Source organism: Neopsephotus bourkii, unplaced genomic scaffold (assembly GCF_033783945.1).
Source record: "Neopsephotus bourkii isolate Nb327-2 ecotype Australia unplaced genomic scaffold, CSIRO-AGI_Nbou_v1 NB_168, whole genome shotgun sequence".
Taxonomy (NCBI): Eukaryota; Metazoa; Chordata; class Aves; order Psittaciformes; family Psittacidae; genus Neopsephotus; species Neopsephotus bourkii.
In genome coordinates, this window is record NW_026900684.1 from 17,213,798 (window position 1) to 17,225,872 (window position 12,075).

The 12,075-nt window shown below is 40.4% G+C and overlaps 1 protein-coding gene across 9 annotated transcripts in view; it reads right to left on the reverse strand.

The window, feature by feature from the left end:
- TRIM2 (tripartite motif containing 2) overlaps positions 1-12,075 on the reverse strand; it is an 88,145-nt gene that overhangs the window by 54,142 nt on the left and 21,928 nt on the right. For 2 of the 9 annotated variants that reach the window (XM_061373930.1, XM_061373876.1), the window contains exon 1: positions 5,813-6,022. The exons of the other annotated variants lie outside the window; for them this stretch is intronic. The gene's annotated coding sequence lies outside the window, so the exon portion shown is untranslated. Of the gene's footprint in view, positions 1-5,812; positions 6,023-12,075 lie in introns of those variants that run through there. 9 annotated transcript variants of the gene reach the window in all.

Genomic DNA, 12,075 nt, shown 5'->3' on the forward strand with positions numbered 1-12,075 from the left:
TAACATAAAGCTGTTTTCAGAAGAACCAGGGTGGCCTTGAAGACACCTGACATCATTGAACTTGGTGACATCTGCTGTTTTGGACATCCTGTTTTTCACAGAGTAAGCAAGTTCTCTAATAATATAAATCATGGGCCAAATATGGCTAAGGCTAAATATGGTACACATACTCTCACCAAGGACCACTATAGAGATTAATGCATTCAGAGGCACATGAAAACATAATTGTTCGGATCTTTTCAAGAGCACTTCCAAGTTCAGCAAAATCTTTTGAGTGCAATCTCCTTTTTGGTTGTTCTGTAAGTAATCATGTCACGTATGTTTGCTCATGATTTCATTACCATTTTGGAGGGGTTTTGTTCTGCACAAGGTGCAGAAGCATCTTTGCATTTATATTTTCATACTAGTCAGAGTTATGCAGCTGAGAGTAATCCGGCCACTGCTCTCTCCTTGCTAAACCAACTCCTGAATACTTCACAAAACACACTGGTCAATACCACACACCTTAAAACTCACAAATAAACCAACGTCCACTAAATTGTGATGCAGAAGGGAGCAATCACAGTAGAGATGACAATTTTCTCAATTATGAGTTCAGTGAAGGGATCTCCTCAAGCCTAGCATTGCACACACATTAAAAAATACAGGAGAAAAAGAAAGGATTGCCACTCTATATTTCCAGTATTGAAAGAAAAAAATAATCAACAACAGAAGCTCAATGTGGCACAGAACAAATAGCTGTATGTGACAAAAGAACAAAAAGTCACCCAGAAATAAACTGATCATACACGTTTAGGCAGACTAATAACACTAAGACAAATAAATCCATACTGGATTAGGAGCAGGCAGATTGCTGAACACTCATCTCATGCATTTAGAACTTGATCAAAAGTAATTGTATCTACTCCAATCTTTATGTCCCTTTCATAGAGGGAGTCTGTCCTGGCATAAGGACTGAAGATCACCATCTACCTAATTACTTGCTCCTAAAATGCATCCAAACCTGACAATATTCAGAAGGCTTTAAAGTGAGAGAGAATGAATAATACTTTTACACATGAACAAAAGTGCTGACCATAAGAAGCAGAGTTGTCTGCAGTTCGTCCAGGTGAACATTTAGGGTATGTGTCACTACAGTACATTTTTAAGTCATTTGTCTTTTCCCAGTGGCAGGGCATATTCTTCAAGTTTTTATAGCCTAGATTTAATATCTAACAGTAAACCATCATAGCCATTCTGTCAGCAGTTTCTTTGTAAACTACTGTAGCAGTCCAGCTATACAGGATATATTTTGATGCTTGCGTTAACAGGATCACCATGTAACGTAAGAAGTGCCAGAATACATGCTGCTAACATTTTTCACATGTCTGTGATTAGTCTCCTTCTTAATTTAGCTGTGCCTCTTTTACCCTACTGCAACTAACTAGTAGCAAAACAGAGGGAGCGAGCCAACATCCACCCGCCACTCTATCTCTTCAGCACCTCAAAAACTATATTCCAATTTCTATTCCAATTCTTCCTTTTGAATGGGATTTGCTTTTGAGTTATTGCCCTAAGGTCCAGCTGGAAAGTGGGAAGGCTGCCTGGTTGCCAGCAGGCTTCTCGGCTGACTAGATCCTTGGCTGTCCCCATACGGTACGCTAGTGTGACATATTAAATAATTTATTTAACTTCATGCTATTCCAGTTACAAACTGCTATTCCTGTGATCAAACTAAATTACCAACAATTAATTCACCATTTAAAATAAGCAATGCCCAATCCAAATATAGCAAACTACCCCAATTATGAGAAGGAACGATATGCAGTGCGAAGATACGCCTACAAATTCTGGGACAGAAAATGCCTAGCGAGTCTGTGGTAGAAAACAAAGACAAATGCCTTTAATGTTAGAATTTACACAATAAATACTTATTTAAACCACAGAAATAGAACTAAAACAATACAAAAAGTTTGACATGAAATGCCATTTTAATCTCTCCAAAGATCAACCGGAGTTTTGTTCAGTGGGAGGTGGGCTTTATTCCAGTTGATCAAAAATAAAGAGGAAGAGAAAGAAATCTTGCGCAATTTCTCACAAACACGAATTCTTCCGAACTACATTTGCTAAGTGCCTGCAACCAAGCAGCTCTTTCCATTGCAGTCACATGTTAATATAAACCTTACATCACTTACAGGAGGAAAGAGACTGCCTCCTATCCATTCATCTCACATAAGAAATACAAGAGCAGGCCCAATTCTAACAGAAGCAGCAAGTGTGTCTGGAGAAGTAATCTGTCACAAATGGAGGTATAGGGAAGTGAAGTCTATTTATGTGAAGGCTAAGCCCTGCTCTATTCCCTTTAGTATTTTAGAAAACTCCAAACAACCATTGTTTCCTTTCCAACATTTATCCCTTTCAATAAATATTGATTTTGTTTCAGTCCTGGTTTCTTTAACAACTCATGACAAACATTTCACATAGCTTCCCTGCATACCCCCTTTTTTTCCTTCAACCCACAAGCATTAGCAATAACATAACCACAACCTGTAGTCTCTGAAAATAGTGTATCTAATTTTGGTTGAAGGTGTCAGCCAAGTGTAGGATCTGCAGTAGTCGATTTCAGTCTGACAGTCACTGAGCTTTTCCAATGTGGTCCCTGAAAGCTGACTAAAAAAAGCAAGTTCATAAATGTTACCCTGCAAAATATGGATGGGCAAAATCCGAAGAGAAAATTTTTAAGGCTTCTTTGGAATTAATGACTCTTTATAACAAAGCATATTGCACTGTTCTTAAAACGATTATTTAAATCTGAAGTCCTGTCCCCTTCTACGATGTAATTGTATTAAGGATCATTCTTTACAAACTGAATTTATTATTTAGAGGAATAGATATGTTTGCTGCTGTGTATAAACAAATAGTTCAAACTAGCTACACTTGTATCTTCAGGCACATTTAATTTGATGAGACAATACACTTGCCAGCTGATCAAACCCAATTTCTTTTACATTTGGCTCAAGGATTTATCCTAACCTACACTGCACCATGATTTTGGTTTTGTAGAAATAGTTCATGTGTCTAGATGTAGTATTACCTGTTTCTGCAAAACTGTGTATGTTTAATACTTTATGCAGATGATTACATTTCAGCTTCACTATCATAATGCACAACACTTAGTTTTTCACATTAGGACACCCAAAACCTTTCCAGTTCATTTAATTCCTCAGTTTTCCTCAAAGGAATCAGGGGCACTGCTGTGTTTATATAAGCTGTCCAAATCCTTGTTTTGTTATGAGTTAATGAAATTCCATTATCAGGCAAAGACATGCCCAGCATGTTTTCATGGTGGCTTCAAGCACAAATTATCTGGGATTTTCCAGCAAACAACCTGCCTTCAAGCTAAAACTGGTACTTCCAGAGAAATAGATAGTATCATGGGCCGAGGAAATCCCCCAGCAGTATTGTCATCTTTGTCCAAGTAAAATCTAATTTTCCAAACACTATGCATACTGCTGGACATAGCAGAATTCAGACAGCACTCACACGTGCTGTAAGGCTATGGACATTGCTTGCCTCAAACTTAACCTCAAAACTAAGATATCACTGAACTCGTATGTCACAGAATGGTTTGGGTTGGAAGGGTCCTTAAAGATCATCTGGTTCCAATCTCCTGCCATGGGCAGGGACATCTTCCATGAGAGCAGGTTGCTCCAAGCCCCGTCCAACCTGGCCTTGAATACTGCCGGAGATGGCACATCCACAGCTTCTCTGGACAACCTGTGCCAGTGTCTGACCACCCTCACAGTGAAGGATATTCTAGTTAGTACATGGAAAATCACTTCCATGAAAAAGACAAACATTTAAGCACCTCCAAAAGGTGTTAAATATATATGCTTCTAATTTTTATTCTGCAAATGGCATGATACATTTGCTGTCTTCCTTTATGAATTACACATAGAAACCAGAAGATTTTTACCCGTTGGCTGAATTAAGTATTTCCAAGATTTTAATTTTTCCCTCTTCCCAGAAACCCTATAATCGAATCTAGAATTGGTTCTGTCATAAAACCTGCTTTATGTTTCCTTCTGGGCCTCAAGCAGCATGTGTTAACAGTGCTTGAAGTAACAAAGCAGTTCTGTTTAGCCTTCTCCCAGAGGAAAGCCATGGTGTATTAAAAGTGTATCAAAGCCATTTCTCATTAAAGAGGATGACTCTCAAGGACTGAAATGACCCCTCAAAGAAGAAAACACCAAGCTGTTCTTTATAGCCGATCTGTGGGTACTGCAGGTCCAGATCAGACAAGGATGTTTCTTCACAACTCATGTTTCTCAAATGCTTTCCCGAAAGTTTGAGGAAACCTTTGGTTTATGGTAAGCAGTGGATAACAGCCAAAGCACAGAAGCCTTATTTCACTTTGTCAGCCAACTGAATGATTCCCCCCTCAAAAACTGTCTGGAAACGGAGACTAACCTGCTTGTTCTGCTGGCTTTGTTTTCTAGCAGGACAGTGCAATTCCAAGACCAGGTACAACAGCTTCCTGGTACCTTCTCTATATAACTACTCCAGGCTTTAGATATCATGTGCCTATCTTCCAGAAAATCATGGGACTAGTGTTAAAATAAACAAATTTATGCAGATTTTGATGAACTAAACCTTTTCATGTGATTTTCAAGCCCTACAGTTTATATTCCAGAGTTTATTCCAAACACTTAGATTGTCTAGAAACTCTCATTGGTATCACTAGTCAATGTAATTTCAGTTCTCACACAAGCAGCAATGTGGAGCTTTAAGACAAAAACTTCTGACTATTAAATCACAATAGCTGGCCACAGAACGTTATGCAGGTAATAAATCCATTGCCCTCAAAGACAAAAAAATCCAAGGCTGGAACAGAAAGCAACTTTTCTTACGCCACATCCTTGTCTAAGAAATATTCATTAAGTCATTGTACTTTCACCACAATTTTCTTATTTGTCCCCATATATAAATGAACATTCATGTAATTGTTTTGACCTAATGAGTGAGTTCAGGGTGATTTTTGTCTTATTATTGGTATATTACCTGGTACATAACCATTATAATCTCTTGTTTTCACTTAAACCTATCATCTGCCTGACAGCCTGCCTAGACTGCTCGTTGAAAATAGTAACATGAACGCAGAGGGAAGCCAACCAATGTAAGTAACTTACGAAGAGCTACGCACCAGGTAATGGCTCAAGTTACTCTTCACAGAAGCACAGCAGAGTACAGCAACATGAATGTTAACTGCCAACTTCAAAAACCCGAGCACCTGGGAAAACTAAACTCCCCTAATTAGACCTTGGTGCTGTCCTCTCAGATTTACACAGTTGTTATTTCGCTTTGAATAAGCATCACTGTTTCTTCCCTAGGCAAACTGCTTGGCTCTGTTCCAATTATTTCTTTTAAAGAGCAGGAAACATTTGTCACATCCTGTCCTCTTTGCACAGCATCACACGATCCCCTTTGAAACGCCTGCTCTTACGGCAAACCTGACACACAGTTCAATCAGAACATTTGCTATTGTCTTTTGCCAACTACAAACGAATCTCTGCACAAACACTGAAAAGGCTTAAAGGTTTTGACAGCCATCTAAAGCTGAGCTAGCACGACTGTCAAAGAAAGGTGGTGTCAAGCTGCTTGGCTTCCCCGCTACAGACCTGACTGAAAGAAGAGAAAGAAAGACAAAGCGATTCCCTCAATCACACAGTGTAGCTCCTGGCAAGAGTTCCCTTGCTGTATAACCACTGCTCTCACAAAACACTCGAAAGCAGAAAAGCAGACAGAGAGAGATGAGTGTGAAAGGGTAACTTACATTATTTAGAAAGACAGTGGGAAAGGACTGCTGCAGTTTCTTCGTTATTTTACACTGCTGTTGACAGGGCAGATAACCGAAAGAGTTCACCCAAAGAAAGCTCTCCTTTTAATTCTCTCTCTCCCAGTTCATTTACTCTGGAGTCTCTCTGCCTGAAGAGATCCGACAGTCAAAAGTTTATCCTCTTGTATTTCCGAATGATATGGCTGACTTTCCTTGGACACATACCAATGATGCAGTAAAAATAGACAAAAGGGGGGAGGGAAGAAGCAATCTAGCTTGAGCCTGAATCTTAACCCGGTGTTTTCTGTAAAAGCTGCTCTGATGTCAGAAGCCCCTGTTCCTATACTGACTTGCAGAGCACAGGATCATCCATCTGGTTTCCATCAGCTGCAAATCACAGGCAAACCAGGGAACACGTACAGCCCAGTTTTAGCGGAACTCCCCAAGCACCAGCCTTACAAGTAACCTGAGGTACAAAGGCTTTGAAAATAAACAGCCAGCCCCATGCTGGGATGGTCTCCCATATGCAGATGACTGACTGCTCCCCCAGCAGTCCTCAGCATCAAAGAGTACCACACACACCACTCACAAAGGTGGTGGCTGGGTCCCCCCCAGCCTGTGGAAACAAACCAACCTTGCAGCCCTCCCCACCAACACAAACAGCCTCTCTGGAAGTCAAGGAGGGTAGGTAAAATCCAGCACATTACTTGAAATAGCTCAGCAGTTTAGCAAATGATTTCGAACAACCTTGTTTTTATCAACAGAAAAGTGAATGCTGATCCACTTACATCCTTTAAATGCTTCCAGGTGCGAAGCAGATCTATTGTGTTGGGAGGTTTTGGTTAGGTTTGGTGTGTGTGGGGGGGAGTTCTCTAACAAGGCAACTCTCAGAGTCAGCAGATATTGTTTGATAGAGAACTTCTGGGGTGATCTGATCCATTAATTACAGGAATTAACATTTTACCAAAAGCACCACAAGCAGAACTTTTAAAAGCACTCTAAAAGTTCATGGCTTGAAGCTCCTACATCAATTCCAGTCCCTATTTTCAGCTATTTAAAGGTCTCCTGCCCTGGCTAAATTCAGGTACCAGAGGCTTAAGAGGACACCTATAGCTTTGGATACCTCAAAGTTTTTGAATCAGCACTGAAGAATATTGTTTTCCCATAAAAAACTGGGACCAGTTTTATGGTGGTTAAAAAAAGTTTTGACATTGTTAAAATGTCAAAATTGTGGCTAAAAAAAGTTTCGACATTGCTCAAAGCTAAAATTGTTATCTGCATGTTCTTTTACTTTAAAATTCATTTAGTCTTTAGTTTTGCCAGAGGACTTCCGCAAGCTTTTCCACTGGGAATAATCTTATTCTATTTTAACAGTGAGACAGCTTTCACTAAAACGTAGGTGAATCAGGACACTGAGTCATTAACAAAATAAAAACACCATTGTAAGCGCTCTGCCCAAAAGTCCTGAGCCTTGTCACTCGCTCAGTTTTTCATCTTTGCACAGTTATGACTGTGCTCACTGTCTATTCATCTTGTACCTGGATCACTGGGTCCAGGATTGACATGACTGGACTGCTAATGTCAAAAGCAGTTGAATTATTAAAAAAGACATATAGTTTATATATATATATATATAAAGACTGATCAATGGAAGCAAAGGATAAGATTATGAAACAATGTTCTTTTCATGTATTTTTGCCTGTGCTATCACAATTCCTTCCAATAGTTGTATAAACCCATTGAATAATTTCAATCAGATCAGGTAGAATGCTAGAGATCTCAAAGGTATTATATTGCTACCGCTTTTGTGGAAACAGGCAGCCCTTCAGATGAGTGCAATGTAATCCAGTGATCCAATGTTAAAGACTACACATGGACTCAGACTTATTACTAGTCACCAGAGCACCCCACACAAACAAGAGGTACACTGAGAGATTTCATGTGCCCTACTGCTTGGCTGCAACCGCAGTTGTGCATCTTTGGCCTGCATTCTAGCATTTCTCCTCTCTTCTGTTCTCTTCTTCCATCAAGTAGTTAGCAGCAAAACACTTGAAATGCAGACATCAGCTATCAGCTGAAGCAAATAATACTGTTTTTTGAAACAGCAGTAAACAAGGCTTGTTAACAGCTGAGTTATTCTTCTCCCACTTAGTAAATAGGTAGGGTGAACTGACTACATCTTGTTTTTATCAGGACTGATATTTTCCATTAAATCAAAGAACTTGATCCTGGTAGAGCAGACTTCCAGGTTTGATGTCAGTAATTATTTCACGGGGTACAGCAGAGTAGCCTTTGCGTGATTTTCTGCACACGTAGTCTCTCTTCCCCACTGTACTATCACATTATGAGACAGGCAAAATGACTGTTATCTTTGGAATAAGAACTCTTTTTTTTCTGAGACAGGATGTTAAAGCAGAGAGTAGGTGTAAATAACAACTTTCAGCTTGTGATGCTCATGCTGACTGAATAGCTTTTTATCCCCAAGGAGCAAATGCATTAATTCACACTGATCTCTCAGGTACTCTTCAATATACCTGTTCTCTAAAAAAAACCAAACCAGTCCACTTTTATCAAAGGCTGCTTTCACAAATACCAACTCTGTGAGAAAACGTCAAGAAAATTCAAGATTCAAAAATAGAAGACTGATCTTAAATGGCCTTTCATTTTCCATGCTCCAGGGATCATTTTTATTCATCATCTTTTTCTCCCTTCTTTTCTAGTCTTCATTTCCTGTTTTGTATCATCCATGTGGGGCACTAGAATCCTACTGTCCATAGATAGCTCCTGCCTGTAGGCAGGCAGGCCAGCTGTGTGTCCCCTCGCTATTGCCTGGATATTACAAAGGCATCATTCGAAGCCCACTTTCTCACACTGTGTCTCCATGAACTTTGAGGCAGTCAAGCACCATGTGCCTATCTAGTACAAATGTTAGTTTTCCAAAGAAATGGAGATGGAAGATATTCATCAGTTTGATGGCAAGAGAAAATTTACTGTAGAAAGCTTCATATAATAAAGACTGCAACAAAAAACAGTTGTGATATGGAAAACAACCTGCTAAGAGTACTTTGCCTTCTCAGAAAAACAGCAGCTTCCATTTAGGGTGTTTTCAAATATCAGCTACAACCAACCTTATTATTTTCCATGTAAGTAGAAAACAATTGTGATTTTTCACTGATATCAAGTATGTTGGCAATGTGAGTAGGACAAGAGTGGAGTAGGATGCAGCTTACATATTGATTATACTGATTATATGCAGCTTTGTATGTAGGCTCTTGGTAGTGTTTTTTCTAAACCTCATTGCATATTCATTAAAGCAAGGAAAAGGTGCCTCTCCTTGGCCAGCGGTGGACAGGCTGTGATGCACAGCAGATGTCAGAATATGTATCTCTCTTGGTCAGGATTCTGCTCCCACCAAGTCTAGTGTGGTTGTACTGGAACTGCTGCATGGCAAAGGTACAGATGAAAGCAACTTGTTTTCCATCCTGTTCTTTGCAGTCTAAATACTGTGACAGGTGAAAGGTCTGGGTTTGGTGGAGGATGCACCTTGCCGTTTAATTTGAACCTGTGAAATTGGCTGAATGATAGAAGCTCAGGATGGCGGATTAACAAGCCAGAGATGCACCAAAGCAAAGTGTTCACCTTTCATTTTAGCAGTAGTCTACTTGGCACAGGATCTTAAATATGTTTATGCAGATTTCTAGTCAGTCATAGTTTAAGTCCTAGATGAATCTTCTGATGCAAACATGCTGGCAGGCTTTGTGCAGACTGAAAAACCACAAGTCTGATAAACTGAGACAAATCTACCCTTGGAGATGTTCAAGGCAAAGCTTCAGTTCACTTACTCTTAATAAAATAAAATAATGTAGATTCTAGCACCAACAACAATCCGTTTTTAAAAATGATTTAGCTGTGCTATTATAAATCATTTTATCACCAGCATTTTAAAGCCAGCACATGGAATATCTTAGGTCTGGTTTCAAATGCTAAGTTTGTACTTCACATTCACGTATCTTGCTTTATAATGTATTATTTCTTTTCCACAGAAAGAAAATACGCAGCTCAGACAACAACATAATGCGTTATAACCTTGATGTCATTGCTGGAGAAGCCTGGGGCTGCTGCTCTTTCCATGACAGCCTGCAGTAGCCACGCTGTTCCCAGCTCACTAAGCCACTTTTTCCCATTAACTCTCACTAGCATCTGTGACTGCAGGGATCTGGGTTTGCCTGGGACACATGATCTCATTCTGCACTCTTTGTTGACAGAGACGTGCAGCTTTTTCCCTTAAAAGTGAGCTGGCACGATGGTCCCTTTTTCCTCACCCTGAAGCCCACAGTACTTTGTATTCTCTAAGTATTGAGCCAGCAAATAACATGCAATGTGTATGTCCCAGTGGTTTTCACCAGGGAAGGTGAAATATTGGAAGGATGCAATTGCAAAAGAGGCTGTTTTCAAAGGCTCTAGCTATACCTTCCCACTTCTTACCTTGCAATGAGGAACCTGATGGACTCCCAGTGAACAGACACAGTTCATCGCCTGACAGAAAACTGACACATGACAAAATGCATCACTTTTCTGCAAGGTGAATGAGGTGAATTAGCTCACAGGGGTCTGCTGGATGCTGCTGCTAACACAGACATGGGGCATTGCAGATGAGAGCAAGGGAAGAAAGAAGACTGTGAGCCAAAGCTCAAGCTGCTTATGAAAACATACCACGAAACAGCAGGTAAACCCTATGCTCCTCCTGCCAGTAATCTTACTTGAAGCTCTAAGTCACACTTCTGTGGCAACCATGACTCTTAAATACTGTCACACATTCTGTTTGTGCCAGGCTCATGCTTCTGCTCTGTACTGCCCTGAATCATAGTTTGCTACTCACAAAAATTAACCACCAGCCCTGGCTCATATAAAATCATAGTGCCTCAGTATTGCTGTTTTTCTCAAACTTTCATTCATGTAAGTAAGCTTTCTTCCAAAAGCAAGTATCCAGGAAACACTGATGTAATACATTTTCACATGGCTGCATTCATTAAAAGTTCTGAACCAAAAGTAATGTGTCCAAATCCCTCTTTTTGTTTGAAAACATCATTCATCCAAGAATCAGAAATGTTACCATGTGACCAGTGACACAAAGAAACGAACACATAAAAAAATCACAGCCAACAGTTCAAAGGCAGCTCTGGGCCTGAAGTTGGTTCACAAGATACGTCTTGAATACTGGACACTTTGTTTGCCAAGAGAAACAGAAAGGGCTACACTTTCTAAGACATATACCATGCTTATACTTTCTTGGCTTAGTCTTTAGCTGACCTTGCCTGGAGCTATCCATTCTTACAAGGTACAAAAGGCTACTATGTGCCTGGTTTATGCTGGACCTGCCCTACTTTCCTGTCTTCAAGTACAGCAAGAGGAAAAAGAGATAGGTTGAGACCTTTGCACTGACGAACCTGAGGCACTGGGGGAGAAGAAACAGCCCCCTGTTTCTCAGACTGCAAACACTGGGCTATAAGTGAGGACAACTGAGAGTAGGAGGAGAATATGGCAAAGAGCAAAGGGTTCTTGGGAAACTTACAAGAGTGTAAGGCAGGCAGGGAGAATGTATGTAGCACAGAGGTTCAGGACCATAGGATCTGGGAGGCCTGGGAAAAAGAGGAGTCTAGGATGGGCAGAGAGGAGTTGTGGCTGAAAGATGAGGCTGTGAACTATGTGATTGAGGCAGGGGGAATGAATCACAGGGAAAAGCTGGATACACTACACTCACATGAGCTGGAGGCCCGTTCAAGAATGAGGGGCCTCATTCTAGGAGACAGTAAAGGCAAGAGTGAAAGGATGAAAGGCTTGAGGCTGTGCAGGGGTTTGGGGCAGGTAGGAATACCAGATACCTCTACTGACAATACCCTAATTCACGTACCTGCACACATACACAAGAATGCTGCCCCTGCTCTTTCTACCCACATGACTGTTTCTTCCCACTCTTGGTCTTTTGCAGTCAGAGCCACAGTAGCCCTAGCTCACATTTTCGCATCTACGTACTACAATGTGACATCAAAACATTTTCCATAGCCACTGTGAACAAAGGAAATGTTTTGATGTAGGTCTGGATATATAAGTATCGAGCATAAATTTCAAAGTGACAGAGAATGGATCTCTGGAGAAAACTATGGTGGCAGATTTCTTTAGAGAAATGGTCTCATGAAGGCAATGTCTGAAAAAAAACATGCTGAAAGTTCAACCACTGCAGTGCTAGAATTAATATCATC